Below are 15,906 nucleotides of genomic sequence, written 5' to 3' on the forward strand. Positions count from 1 at the left end.
CTAACATATTGCACCTTTAAATAAACAGACAGTTTTGACAAATTATCTTAACAACTTTATTTGGAAGTAAAACTTGATGTAAGTGCAGTGGTATTGCAAGAAATGTTATGTTACAGTTTGGCCGTTTTTTCTCTTTCAACTAAGTTTGGCTAACCTAGGGCTTTGGTTTAAAACCTATCTGATTGACTGAAATCTTGTGTGTCTTGTGCCATCTGACTAATTACATTGTTGAGTACAATATTATAGATAGAAATTGCTATCTTTATGTCACTGATTGTCAACTTGGCGTCCCGAAGAGGGTTGTGTGTTATTTCCAGTGGTCACCAGATGGTTGAGGACAAAAAAATGAAATAGCATATTTTTAGACCCTGGAATACTGTCCCAGTGATAATTAGCCTTAAAATAGAGCGTTTGGAAATTCTTGAGTTCTGATATGAAGAATAGAAAAATATGGAGGAACAGCAAAAAGTTGCCCAGATCACTGATACCTGAACACTATCCATCACATTCAACAGATAAAGTTTACTTCCTCCAAACAACCTCCTGACCTTTGCCTAGTGCACTGGACTGACCCATTGGCTGCTAATGACAGATAACCTTTGACCCTGAAAGCAGCAATCAGAGATCAATATTGTCTTGAGTAAGGCCGCCCTCCACACAGAACGCATTGATAAGTGAGCTGACCCTGGCTGTTGGAGGTCGTGATCCATCACATGTTTACTTGAGCCCTGTGTCCTGTGTTTTCTGAAATCTCCAATCTCAGATCTTTATCCCCGTGAAACTTCTCATGCCGAGACCATGTCAGATCCTGTGATGTCCACACAGACTCTAAAAGTTATCAGTCAGGAACTCTGAAAGATCTGAAGTTTAATCGATTAAATTTGGCTGATCAATTGTTAAAGAAACATGCTTTACAGACTGTCTTTGTCTGTCTTATACTGTACATAGCAATTCTTTTGACCAACTACAAGTATGCCTCAAAGCATACATCAGCAGTTATTTGCTTCATAAGCATATTGCAAATCTTGAACTGTAGACAGTAATAAGATAAAAGTCATCCCTAAAAGCTTCCTGCTTTATTAGATATCACTTACACAAATCACAGCAGATGTTCTTCCTTCATCTGAAAACCTGCTTAACATCTGCAGCTAGTCATTTAATGCTTCATTCAAAAACCCTGGGCTGTAAAATCTACAGACATCATTAAGCATGTCTGCTAATTTCTAAAACCTGAAATACAGCAGCGATAAAACTACTAAGGCCAACGCAACCCGAAACACATGTTTACTGTATATTGAAACCTACCAAACGTGGGCCGACTTAAAACACATGTTTAGATTGAAACCTCCTCCCAAAGTCTCCTCATTGAGACTTGGAGTCTTAATTAAATTTTCACCCTGTAATCCTGCTGTATAACATTTCAACCTTTAATGGAAGTCTTGGTGGACTGTTGGGGAGTGTTTGGGCTTTTTGAAAGTCTCCAGACTAAGTGCTCTGTCTCCTTGTGTCTCTTTTTGTTCCTCTCTCGATCCAATTAGCCGTAAAAAGTACTGGAAGTTGTTATGCTATCCAAAGCATACCAACAACGGCTCATTCAAACTATATTTCGATGATTAACTACTTAAAAATATATGTTATAAATATCTCCCTCTCTCTTCTGTTCTCTCTTCTGTTTCCCACGATGCCACTAAATCCTCCTTTAAATCAACTTTCTCTGCCTTCTTGTGCCCGTGCAGCGCATGTCTCAGGACTCATAGCAATCCTCGCCTCTCAGAACAAATTGAGTTTAATAGGGGTGAGGCAGGGTGAGCTGAGAGGGAGGAGAGGGGAAGGCGAAGAGAGGGCTGTAAAAACAGACCACATGCTACTCCATGCCAGTCCCTATGAGGAGAACTGCAGCATTACTGCCTCTGACATTATTCCTTACACCGAATCCAACAGTAACATACGCTAGGATGGCAAGAACCAACACACTCGCACTGGCACTGACTGGCAAAAATACATCTTAAAGAGACAGTTCACCCGAAAATCAAAAGTACATATTTTCCCCCTTACCTGTAGTGCAATCTATCTATCTGGCATCAGTATTGTACAACGTAAACGTAAGTACAATGAAAATGAACAATCGTGTTTGTATCAATGTGTACGGACACTGTTTAGATAGTTACAGCATCTAGGCAGCTGTCAGAGAAACGTAAACTCACTCACTGACTTTATAATGTCGCAACCTTGAGTGTAAATTGCACTGACAAACACCATCCATCTTCCTCCCCGAGCAGCTTAAAACAGTCTCAGTTGATGGCAGATACTAGTTCACCCACGTCTCACACACACAAACCCGGCTGGACAGGCAAGTGAGCAAACATACACACCTTTGGCAAAACACTGACGTGAACACACATACTTGGTATGCACCTGAACACTGGCCTTTTTCTGCTCTCCTCACGCTGCAATGCTCCGGTTTAATTAACTGGACTACTGTGAAGGTTCTCCTAAGGCCAGCACATCCAGGAAACACACACACACACACATACACAGACACACACACAGTCAGAAGTGCAGCGTCCTTCACCCTGACCAGGGTGCCTTGAAGAGAAAATTAATTTTTCCTGGGTGAGCATGGCTCACTAAAGGGCAACTAAAGAGGCAGAAGGCTGCTCAATAAAGCCATTCAAGAGGCTCTTTGGCCTGAGCATGAACTGGACACACACATGCTGTCTGGATAACTGGACAAGGCAGCTACCAATATACTTTATCAGCTTGTTGTCACTGCAACATCAAACAAATGACACAAACGCAGCAATGTAAAAACTCTGCAAGTACTCAACTCTAACAGTAAATCAACATCAAGCAAAACACATTTTTCAGCAGAGGGGGCCAAGAAAATCGAAAAACAATGTAAGAACTGTGTTAATGCTTCAGGCTTCTCAGATACTCTATCGTGCCTGTTGCTTTATAGAGTGTGTGTTTGGGATCTTCATGTGTCTGTACATGTGCACGGCCTGTTGCTGTTTTCTCGGCTCTCCCACCTCGCTGACCTTTTAAATCTAGCAAGATCCAGGGGACTTACCCCCACAAACCTCGCTGGGAGATAAACGACTCCCCACAGCTATGAGGCTCCTCAAATCCCTCAATCCAGGACCGGTCCGGGCAATAACACAGACATCAGAGGAGTGAAATACACTGCTCCTCCGGGAGAAGGAAAGAAAGGCAGAATTTGGTTGATGGACTATAGAGTAAAGGGCTCTGTTTTTTGGGAGCCGATCTACGGTGTATAATAATTGAGATCGGGGGTCCCTTGCAGCTATGATGGGGAGTAGAGGAAGTATAGCATGAGGATGTATAGGTATTACTGAGGCGGTGGTGGGGGGAAGTAAAGAGTGGTATAAGGGGGACAGGAGAACCCCAGCACCTCCTGCAAGCAGCTGCATGTTGGATGCCAGGAAGTTTTTTTTTTGGTGTGGGGGGCACATCTGCTTTGGCTATCAAAAGACCCCCCTCACTCTCCCCATGCACTTCAAAATGACTTTTACTTTTTAGAAAAAGAGTAAAGGAAGGAAAGAGGGAAGGAAGGAAGGGCAGTAGGACGGAAGGAAAAAAAGAAAACACCCCTCTCGGAGAACTGAAGCCATTAGGAATGCATGCTGGGCTTCGAAAACAGAGAACAGAGAAGAAAAGGATAAAAATCAAATCAAGGGCAGAGAAAAAAGACCGGGGTTGGAAAGGAAAGAGGGCTTTTGCTTTTCTGCGAGAGAACCAGGCCAAAGCTTAGTACAGCGCCAGGTTCCATTCAGACTAGACAAAGTAAATAAAACCACTTGATGAAAAAGAGCAAAAGGAAGCCAATGGATGGCGGAAAGAGCGTTCCAAACGGGGGGGGGGGGGGCAGGAGGCTATACGAAGTTATAAAGATGCAGAGAGGGAAGGGAACAACTGATTTTCTGTTTTTACAACTGAGCAGCCGCCTTATCTGATGGCCGGACACAGATTCACACAGATTATCACAGGGCTGTCAAACATGATGTCACATCGCTGTATGAGGAGGTGCAAAAAGAGAGAAAAAGATAAACACAGAATAGTTCAATTATTTCTAATGTCATCTCAATCTACCCCTGCATCTCCAGAAGACGCCCAGACTGCTAATCTGGAATAATAAACAAAAGCGCGTTAACATCCAGCTAATCAAAATGAGTGGTGAAGTGAGCGGGCAGGCTGGGCTTACTCCTCTTCCTGTTCCTGTGCCGTCATTCAGCTCTCTGGCCTTCCCTCTCTTCTCGTAACCCAAACCACACACTAATTCATAAATTACAAACAAAGAGTCCCTTGTGGTTTGGGAGGGACCGGGCCGGCACTGCACACTGGCGCTACAGGGGAACGGCAACGCGTCAATTAGAGGGAAACCTGGTTGACAGGGAGAGGTAGGTGTGGATGCGTGCACACATTAAAACTAACTCACACAGTCAGAGTCTCAGGAGCACTGCTCTATACACATGTTCACAACAGACAGGAAGAAAACGCACACACAACATTTGGAAGCCATCGAAGCAATTTTGTCATTTCGGTGCCCAGGAACTGACTGCGCCATTGTCTGGTGCAAGCCGGTTACTCAGTCCTGTTTACGAGGGGTGACGTGTGTGTTCAGGTGTTGTGCACGCTGTTGTGTCGAGCTGAAGGAGGGCTTCTGTGGAGAAACACGTGCTGAAATGCAGGAGCCGTCGCTGCGATTGCGCATGTGGACTAAACACAAAACATATTTTGAGTTCAGCATCGGATGAAAGGAAGCGATCGTGGCTGATTACGCTGGTTCATCTCAGTTTACAGGTTCTTTGATGACTGATTTACTGAAATACCAAACCTCTTGTGAATCTTTTATGAGCTAAATGTTCTCATTAATGTGCAATTTCACAGAAAAATACAACTAAACTCAGATTAACTAAAGCAACAAAGACATCTAACCAGATGTTCAACCAACCAATTAGATGAAGTCCAGGTTTTAAATGGTCATACAGCAATGATAGAAGAGAGGAGAAGAAGAAGAAGAAGACGAAGAAGAAGAAGAAGAAGAAGAAGAAGAAGAAGAAGAAGAAGAAGAAGAAGAAGAGGCTTTTTAATATTTCCTTACTCGTTTGATACATTTTCTTATCTACCTAGATTGCTTCTGATTTTTAGTACTCTTTTTTTTTTTTTTTTTCATTTTCCAGGAACATCCGTCACAATTTTTATCTTCAGTGTATTACATTGAGCATCCAGTCATCTCTTTTTTTCTCCTAGCAAATATTTGAAAAGGTCACAAAAGGGCACACATCCGAACATTTTGAGCACTAGGTGCTGGACAGAATCCAGCACCTAGTGTCCGGAGTCCAGAGTCCAAACGCTTGAGTAATGCTCCCATGAACATTCAGGTCCTCCATGTGACATTTCAGGCACAGGCCATTCTTCAGACATGAAACCAGTGCAGAGGACATGCCCAACAAGTACCTGTACAGGAGGGTCACCTGACAGTTAATGTGACTGTACAAGTGAAAAAAACATTTATATTAAATATTTTGAGCGAGGAGCTGTTTGTCTCTGTTGTATCTGTTTCATAATTTACTGAATATCTTGGTATATCTTGGGGTTTTTGGTCAGACATAACAAGAGATTTTCAAGACGTCACCTTGGGCTCTGAGAAACAGCTTTTTTGAAAGTTCATAGACCAAACAATGAACTGATTAATCGAGATATCAATCAGGCAGATAATGAAAACAAGTGTTCAAAGAAAGGGTGTCATAGGGTTTTGGAGATAAGCGACATCTTTTCTGTGAGCTCATCACTGCTGCCTGCTCTGAGTCAGCACCAGTGCTTGCAGTGTTTGAACGACTCGCTGCCCCTGTTGGTTTGACTGTATTATGCCCCCTGTGGTTAAATTACAGTGGAGTCAAACTCCTGCCTGATTGCAGATCATCAGGAAAAACACTGACCATCTATGGAAACACACACACATACATGCTGTTAAAGGTACCAATACTGAGTAGGATGTTGTCAGGTATCACTGTAGTCATGTGCATGTCTTTATCTAGGTGATCTCATGCGGTGAACGCTTGTTTCCTCACATTTCACTGCAATCCAACTTCCATATAATGAAACACAAAGTCACACTAACATATCTCCTCATACGTTCTCACAACCTCTGCAGTCAAGAGCTGAAACGGCAATGACATTCCTGAGAGCAACACAAGGTGAGGCATTTAAACTTCCCAACAACAAGGAGAAGGCTAAACAGCCTGATGATGGATTGAATATGCAGAGAAATGATTCTTAAACATCCAAACAAGAGTAATGGTCCCACTTCTCAAATAACAAGAAAGTCTCACAACACAGAGAGATTTAACAGCGTGTTCAGGCAGAAGACGAGGTGACACTTACACACACATTGCTGAATGGAAAATCCTCCGGGGATCCAGGCAGTAACTTTCTCTCTGAGCGTGTGTTTGTGTGCGGCTGTCTGGCTTGTCAAACACTGCTCCCTCCTCCTCCTCCTCCTCCTCCTCCTGCTCCTCGTCCCGCCACTAGCTTTACCGTGAAAACAAGCGCTCACGTGAATAGTCCACCGTGGGTCCGACCAGAATGAGAGCGCACGGCCCAAAAAAGGGAAAAGAAAGAAGGAAGGGAGTGAGGAAAAAAGAAAAGAATAGCCCCTTTAAGAAGGTACGCTCCTTGATGGTGACTCCCACTTCTCTTTTGAGCCAAATGGAGTTTCTTCTCATCCACAGAGTTTTTCTAATGCTTCTCCTCTTTTAGTTTGCCCTTCCTTCCTGCTCTCAGGGAGAGAGAAAGTTAAACCCGGCTTTAGACAACTGGAATGTGACAGCAGGAGAGAGCAAGGGAGAGAGAACGAGGTGGTGAGGGAGGGAGAGGGGGAAAGAGAGAGAGAGAGAGAGAAGAAGGGACATGAAGTGTCCACCTCTACAGCCCACTGCTGCGTGAGTGAGCAGTCAGAGAGAGGTAGAAAGGGGGAGGGAAGGAGCGAGCGAAAGAGGAGGAGGGGGCTACGAGTGAGGGAGAATGACTGAGTGAGTGAGAGAGAGAGCGAAAAAAAAAAAAAGAGAGAAAGAGTCCAGCTCCAGGAAATGACCTGAGAATTTCATTCAGCTCAGTTTGGGAATCTGGGAATGTTGTGTGTCAGAGCTGGAACATGCTGCTCCAGGCTGCATGTAGATGAACGCACACAGCGGGTTGTACGATATCACCGTATACACCGGGAGACAGCAGGCAACAGGTTTTTCCACCATTATAACACGATAACTGTCTCTTTAATATCTGTGTGGGTGTCAACAAGCAGGACTGCTTTATGGCAATAATGGCTTTTTATGGAGTTGTACATCGATTTGATTTAAAAACAGACATTCTTGTCATTGTTTTCTTAATTGATTTACCAGAAAATGAATGACATTGTGACATTAAGTATACCAATACGGCAATTCAAATGTGCATATTTCATGATAATGGATTTAATCCATAGTGCCCACTTTCACAGCTTTGTTGTTTCCTCTGTACAGATTTGAGTAAAACCAATTATTTACATATATTAAAGATGCACTATAGTTTTGGGGAAGAAACTGTGATGAGAAGAGGACCCTGCCACCTTTCTAGCTTCAAACAGTGCTCTGGGGACCTTATAATCCTCTGAGAACAGCTTGTTTATTCAGTCATGGAAAAAATAAATATTTCTTTGTATTATTACCTCATTAATATTGTAAATATTGAAATTCTGAATTTGAATTTCTTTCAAAACTACATAGTGCCCCTTTAAGACGGACGACATGACAGCTCCCAGAAAGTACAGCCGAAACATACTCGACTCCCTGACTGCAGTATAGGTCATAAATCCACCTCCATGTTAACAGAAGGATAAATACATTTTTCCTAAAGAGGGTTTCTGCCATTTCAAGAAAGCTGTTTAAATGAGATAAAAATTAGCTCTTTATTTTGTTTTTATATAAAGCAGCACAATGTCATCGTGAATAAAGCTGAAACAAAACGATTTCGGAGGTGTGTGCACTGACTCCTCTGCAAGCCTCTGAGACCTATAGTTACCCAGAACACCCCTCTCTGCACAGATCCACGGAGACATTTAAATGTATCCTGCAGAACTATAATTCTAGCTTAAGATGGCCTGGGAATTTCTCCCCTTGGTTCCCACCCCCTACACTGCCTCTCTAATTCTTCCCTCTCCCTTTCTCCCTTCCTCTCCCTCTGTCCTCGTCCACCGCAGGAGGAAAACTGAAACCAGCCACAGACTGGAAAGCATTAGTCTGCCCCCCCACCACACCTCCTCCGATCCAACACACTCTACATACAAACGAAAACAAGAACGATGGATCGCAAAAAGAGCAGAGAGTAGTTTTCGCCGTGAGCGCGGCGTAGTGACACGACAAACAGTAGTGTACACAGTTTACGACTCCGTGAAGCTGACAAAGTTGGCAGCCACTTCTCGTCCAGAGCTTTGCTTATTTTGCAGTTTCCAGCCCAACAAAGAAGCAGTTGCTCATTTGGGAAAACGGGCCAAGCAAAAACCACAGGACGGAGGGGGGAGATGTTTGTGTGTTTGCATTCAGTTTGTGCATGTAGTGTATAATCTACTTGTGCTTGTTGTTTACGTGTGTAGGTATGTTTGTACATGTGTACACATGTGTTTGTGCGACTGTACGAACTTGACTGCATGCTCCCATTATCCCGCATTTCTAAAGCAGACAAACAGCCTAAAGCCAAACGCAGAACATTCCTCCGCTCTGGAAAGCGCTTCCTATGTTGGGGGCTGGAACGGTTACAGGGACATAAGTGGCTTTGACTGGAGCGACAGACCCTACCAATGATCGTCAGAGAGGCCCTCTCTCTCCCATTACCATATAGACCAGGGATGATGAGACCTACGGCCTCAACAACAGTCCCAAAGAGGCCTTTTAGGAGTGGGTGGTCAGTACTGAGCCAGTGGACCAGACAGGAGGGATGATAGACACTAATTATCTACTGTCAGGAGACCGTGAGGATAAAGGGGGACGGCAAAACAGTGGGCCTTTCTGCAAATTAGAAAAAAAAAAAAAATCTTAAATTATGTTATTATTCTCGGACATACCGTGACACTGTATGTGGTGTTTTATTTTATTATTTTTTACTTTTAACTATTTTATATACACGAGCAACATATGTTTCAGTTAATCATTAAGTTTTATGTGTAAGTCTGCTTTTTGTAAAGTGAGTCAATAGAAGTGTATGAGTGGTATGAAATGGAAATATAAAGGTACTTGATTGAACCAATGAAATCTACTTCACAGACACATCATACATTTTACCACTGCTCAGGTTTATCTTGGCTCATCTTAACTCAGCTGATGTTGAATTCCTCAAAGTGTAGCACTGAGGTCATCACTGAGTTGGCACTGATCCTATCATGCTGCAGTCACCTGTGTTATCTGTCTGTATCAGTGCAGCCCTCTGTTGCTGCTTCCTCATCTTTATCCAACAGTCTGTAGATAGAGGAACCAAAGAGTCTGGCCGACACACAGTCTAGTTTCCGTTTCCAGTTTTTCTCTTTTTCTGTTTTCATTAAAGGGACTTTTTAGAGCGCCACTGGCTCAGGAGAAAAGAAACATCACTGAGTTCTGAGAACACGTTTAACTCATATCAGTCATGGACTGATATGACATTAAGAACCATGACCCCAAGTTATGAAAAATACTATTACTGCAATTTATTTTTTTAATTGAGAAGATTCAATCAGCAAATTAGTTTCTTTTGAAACTATGTTTTAAACTGTAGTTTACAAGCACAGATTATAGACACTTCAATAGCACCACATCAGAAACAGTGTTGAGTCCTGTTTATCTATTATTATTTATGTCTTGTTTAACATCTTCTGAACCATTGGCCCGCCTTTCACACTGGAACACCAGTCACACCAGTCGTTTCAGTGACATTTGAGTGTCTATGCCCAACCTAGAGCCTACTACAGCCAATGCATGATTAGGTCGACCTAATCTCTTCTTTCTCCTCTCTCCTGAGCCACTTACACTCCAGCCTCTGGATGACTGATGCCCCATGGAGCCAATGAGATTTCAATATACAATTTAAATCCATTTTTAAAGCCCTAAACTTGAAAATTTTACGTTTTAAAGTCTATGTAGTTTTATGTATTTTGCTTTTTGAGTAGGCTGTTTTTTCACTTAAGCGTGTCAGGTGTTCATTTTCAGTGATATTGTTATCTAATTTGAACCTGAACCATGTAAGACTATATCATGTGGACTCATTGTGTTTTCCAGCTAATAGGGGCAGTTACAGGTCATCTGCAGGCTTATTTTTGCATTAAAAATAATAGGTCAAATAAGCCAGTGTGTTCAAACTCCTATAGTAGTATATTAATGCCAGAAACACTTACAGAACATTGGGCTAGACTGGGATAGGTGTTTTAGTATAATTTTACATACATTTCCAGGGATAAGAACAGGTTAACTTATCTAGTTTTTAAAGGAAATAATCCAGTTTAAACCCTTTTTTTCTTTTTATCTTGCATTGGAGAAGTCGCAGCCTCTATTTAAGAACAAGACTTTAAAGGATTTGATTCGAACCAATCCAACTTCAATAAGAGAATGGTGTATTCTGTTAATAGCACTGTTAATTAGAGCAGCAGCCTTTAGGATTAGCTTCAGATTAGGCTGTGTTACATACACTCACATGAAGGAACACCAAACACTGTGGCGCTCAATTGCTCAAAGGCATTGTGTAATTGGTATCTCTTCTGTTCCCCTCAGATAGTCAGGGACATGAACCAGTCAACTTCCAGCTCTAACCTCGAGGCTAGCGCTGTCTGCGTGGTCGGAAATGGTGGACAGTATGGAGACAGAAGACAAACAAGGAAGAGGGGTGAGATGAAAGGCAGAGGTTTGCTGCTTCAGAGGGTGACATGGACGAGGAAATGGAGAACATCGGAGGGGACGGGGTAAGAAAAAGATGTTGGTGAAAAACCTTTGAGTCAATCATGTGTGTGGTGGAGGGGAGAGGGAAGAAAGCCAAAAGGTTAAAGGGTCTGAGAAGCTGTGAGAACTTAAAAGGAAAATTAACACCTTTTGTTCAGGATTCATTATAATCTGATTAAACTTCTTACAGACTTTCGCCCCCGGGCCAGTGCTGTCACCAGCGGGGAATTACACTAGATTTGTAATGAATGACTCATAGCTGAGTGTTCATGTGTCTGGAGGAGGGAAAACTACCAGAATTAGTGTCTGATTGATTTTTATTTGCTTGTGTGCACCAAACAGCCAGCAGACACCAGACGATGCAGGTCGATGAGACAGACATCAGCTGACTGAACATGCTGGCAAAACCACAACCCCCTTGCATCAGCAAATTGCCGTGGCAACAGTGTGTTCCCGCCAAAAAACTCCCTACTCGTCCTGCTCTAGAGACCGCACCCTGAGTGACTTTCAGCCACTTCACCCAAATTCAGGAAAGTACACAGGAGACTACAACCAAACTCAAAGCCTTTTATGGGCATTGGCTGAACCGACTATTAATGCAACACACACACAGGTCAGGTGAGGTCACGTGCCGTGTGTTTTCCCGCAGCAGTGTGTTCCTGAGAGTGCCAGCTGCTGGCTGTTTCTGCACAGTCAGGTTTGTGTTACGAGGCTGGGGAGCGTTCAGAGGGGCCACTTCATTCCTTTCTGCTTGCTTCTCTGCTCACTAACAACAGACACACCACGGATCACGTTTGGGTCAAAGACTGTTTTTTAAAACACCTTTTTCAGAATCTTGGGTTCTTTTACCCAATGGGCAGAGTCGGTCGTATACTGTTTAATGATGCGATGAGTGCCAGAATCCTGTGACGTTACCACTGAAGTATTTGAGGGTTAAGTGAGGCCGTTTTTCTTTTGACTGACACTCTTACTCGCTTGGTACAATTGGATTCGGCCAATTGTAGTGAACCACGCCCGACCCGGCCATACTCAAAGAATTCTTTGTTTCCAACAAGGTGCAGCTTCAATATATTACAGTTTAGAGTATGACAGCTTAGTCAAGTGTACAAAGAGACGTACGTGGCAGGCTTTAAGACAGAACACAATAGGTTGTCTCAATGATAAGCTAAAATAAGCCACACGAGCCTCAAAGATGTTTTCTACTAGAGTTTTGTATCTTGAGAGTGTCTTCGACCGAGTTGATAATGAAATCATAAGTTGATAGTCAATAATACGTTATCAAATCAAGCAGCAGTGACAACCCTGAAATGAAAGTCATAAAAGTTTTCCAAGTGATTCCAGAAGTTAGTCTGTAGAGAATAACCCAGCAGATGGTAGAAGGTGTGTAGAGTGTGTCTGTGTTTTATGAAGCCAAAGTAAAAGTTTTTTTCTAAAGCATGCTCAATAAATGAACAAAGCGGCTCTTGAGGTTCAAGGGCCACTACAATTGCAAATGGGAGACCAGAGTGTAATAAATAGCTGTTAATATTACATCAATGTATTACTGGGGTTTTTCTGATTTAGGAAAAGTGAATAACTTATTATAAGCATATAAGGTAAAAAAACCCAACAACCCCCAGAGTCAGCTAATATGACTGCCAGCTGCATGGTTAACTGAGCTTATTAGCTAATGTCTGCTACAGTTAGCAGCAGTTAGCGGTTACTCTGGTGATCTGCTGCCCCTATTTATTCAATCGATAGGTAGTCAGTTCAGACTGCACCTTTAATATCTGAATCAACATACATTTTACAGATAGTGATCCTGAAGATTTAGGGTCCTCCGACAGGAACAAGCGGTCTAAATTGTCCAAACTTTGGTCTAAATTTCAATGGTGGTCGTAGATGAAGGTAGAAGCTTTCAGGAGACAAAAGCCAAAAAGCAGAGAATTACTTGATGGATGCACCATGCACCTGGCCTACTACAGTTTACAGTGTTTTTACACGTGTACGCATCATATTAAAGTGTTAATTTGCCTCACTCACCGCAGTATAAATGCGTGTGTCCTCGACTCCTGCAGCTATAAGTTGATATCTATAAGGGAGACTGATGGGGCCCAGCAGCAGCTACTGCCTGCCCCGGCAGGACTACAGTTCCACACAACTGGGCCAAAATAAACATCTTCCCCACAGTCTCCTCTGCTGACATGACATGAATGTGTGCGGGGGAGCTGCAGGACTGTGTGGCTTACTGCAGCGGCCACATGTGTACCTCAAGTATCTTTGTGCATGTATATTTATGTGTATGTGCCTGTGTGTATGTCTGCTTAACCGATTGGGACAATCCGAAACCCTGAGGCTTCTGAATTACATCTTTATCTTCCTCTGTTTCCCCCTGTTACATCTAAATCAGCCCCCCTGAGCCACATGTAGGCAGCCAGAGCCTCCACTGCTCGGACCGTGTCCATTAAAAACACCAGTAGCACAGTCCAGTGACCACACCTCTGACAGTCCCAGCAGTTCAGTCTCTACAGTGTAAACTTCACCAAAATGGATAAAACAAGCTCCTGCTACACTGTTCTATCTGGAAAATATGGAGGAAATGTTTAAAACATAATTGGTGAAAACATAACAGGGAAATTAAATTTTAAGAGCAGCTTACACAATAAAGGAAATCATTCTCAGATACCAAGTTACTTTGAGATATTCAATGAAAGCCCCGTTTCCACCACAGGAACTTTCCCTCGGGACTCGGACCTTTTGGAAGAACTCTGCATTTTCACCACAGGGACCAGGGTCAAAATGACGTTCTTGGGAAATTATTTTATCCACCAAAAAGTCCCTGTTTGAAGGGTAGTACTGTACATTTCTGACTGGTTGAGTACTCGCAGCATTTTATCTCGGAGTAGTGTAAACTGTTGTTCATTGTGCTTTGACACGTTAACACAAAGCATGCCATAAATGGATCAACTGCGAATTCCTGGCCTTATTGAGCATTTATTGTTAGCTGAGGGACGAAGAGTTATTCAAGTCAAGTCAAGTCAAGCCAATTTTATTTATATAGCCTGAAATTACAAATTCCATTGCCCCGGTAGACACCCTCTGTCCTTAGACCCTCAATTCAAGTAAGGTTTAAACTCAGTGTTTAAACCAGCAGGGACATAAAAGTCCTTAATGTGTTCAGAAGCTGACAAAGATTGTGTGATACGATTGAAAGCTATGGAACGGCTACTTGATGGATTGTTTTATCAGGAGAATATTTATAATTTTGGTCCAGACAGGAAGTGGAAAATCTGTTCAACAGCTGAGCTGCATGGTTTTGTTTTTGCATTCGGCAGGGTTTCCTTTATCTGGTAGTTAACTTTGCTTTACCGGTAAAACCTGTTGAAGTCTGACAGATTTGATTCTCTATAATAATTCCTTTGAAGCACAATTTGGGTTGGGGAAGGTGCAGTAAGCAATTCTGGACAAAGTTTCTTGATTATTGAGTCTCATTCCCAGGTCGTCCATACCGATGCTTTTGGTGCCTGTGATTAGTTTTGAAGCTCAGTAAACACAGATAATATCTCTCCCATTCGTCTCGAACACATGGACCAGCAACAGTTTTTGGAAAATCTGGCATCCGGTCCCAAAGCGGCAGTAATCCTACAGTATATCTAAAAACAAATATAGGAAATTTATGGACTCATTATACTTTCATTAGGATTTTTTTGAGGGATACTATTTCCAATTTGAGGTTTCAACCCCAGGGTTGGAAATGCCTGAGTCGCCTGCTCCGCCGAGCCCCCCCTTCTCCAAACCCGGTGTCCCATGTTAACCAGCTAAGCACCGCAATTAATCCATTTCCTCCTCAGAAATTAGACCTGTTCATTAAGCTTTCCGTAACCTTTCATCCCCCCTGAAAGTCTGCTCTGGTTCAATCGAGGCTGTGTGGCTTGTTCAGGGTGATCCATTACACCGCAGTGAACACTCTGGAGGGGAAGTTTACGAGAGAGGCCTCCTCATCTTGATATAAAGTCTCATGCTTTAATACCTCTCAGGGGAGGAAAAGACTGGACTGGAAGGAGATTCTTTTGGATATGATTCGATCAGCATGGATGTCCATAAATCATATTTGGTTAAATCATGTTTAAGGTTATAGCTGCGCTTTCTGATACAAAGACGCCAAGATACAGAAGCAGGATGCCTTCAGGCTGTATGTCTTCACTCACAAGGCAGAGGAAAAATGTTGGCAAAAAGGAAGAAGGATATTTTAGGACTGCAGGACAGGCCTCAAGAGGTCTGGTTTAGGAAGCTGTATAAATAGGACCCTTCCTACTTCCTACTTGACTTTTTTTAATCAAATAAACGGTTGAATACATGTTGCAAAGAGGCTGAGTTCTTCATTCCTACAGCTTCAAAAGGCGCAGGTCAAGCCCTGACAGAATAACCAACAAAACACTACAAGAAAGAAACTTCAAAGCAGCCATAGTGCAACTTTGCTTTTTGAAGAAAGTGCCCCGAGCAGGCTAATTCATCAATCTCCAGCAGTCGCACTGAAGGTAAGTTTAGGCTACGAATAATTTGCAAGACAGAACTCATTTTATGCGTCGACTTGTTGAAATACAGATACAGCAGACATTCAGAGCTATGTGATCGGACCACTGGCTTAAGTATTTTTTGACAAACAAACAAACTGGAGGGACTTCCTCCAGGGGGACTGGACGTAAATGAAGCCTGACAGTGGCGGCTGTGCGGACTGTGTGTGATCTGCTGGGAGAGCGATGGCAGGTTCCGGGCCATTTGCTGCTGTGTTATTGCCGAGGAGCGAGTCTGCCCCTGGGGCTGTGTGAGGAAGAAGCTGGAGCTCGGAGGGTTGATGGCTTTATAAATCACAGGCAAGCTTAGGGCCGACAGAGACTCCACATACTGTGAATCAAACATCATGGCTGCATGTGTGTGCATATACTCATGCACATACATGCACTCATAAAAAGCC

The 15,906-nt window shown here is 42.9% G+C and overlaps 1 protein-coding gene across 2 annotated transcripts in view; it reads right to left on the minus strand.

Annotated features, from left to right (window-relative positions):
* Positions 1-15,906, minus strand: part of eva1aa (eva-1 homolog A, regulator of programmed cell death a) — a 78,713-nt gene that overhangs the window by 24,609 nt on the left and 38,198 nt on the right. The window contains exon 1 of one of the 2 annotated variants that reach the window (XM_073492266.1): positions 6,406-6,679. The exons of the other annotated variant lie outside the window; for it this stretch is intronic. The gene's annotated coding sequence lies outside the window, so the exon portion shown is untranslated. Of the gene's footprint in view, positions 1-6,405; positions 6,680-15,906 lie in introns of those variants that run through there. 2 annotated transcript variants of the gene reach the window in all.

Source organism: Pagrus major, chromosome 22 (genome assembly GCF_040436345.1).
Source record: "Pagrus major chromosome 22, Pma_NU_1.0".
NCBI lineage: Eukaryota > Metazoa > Chordata > Actinopteri > Spariformes > Sparidae > Pagrus > Pagrus major.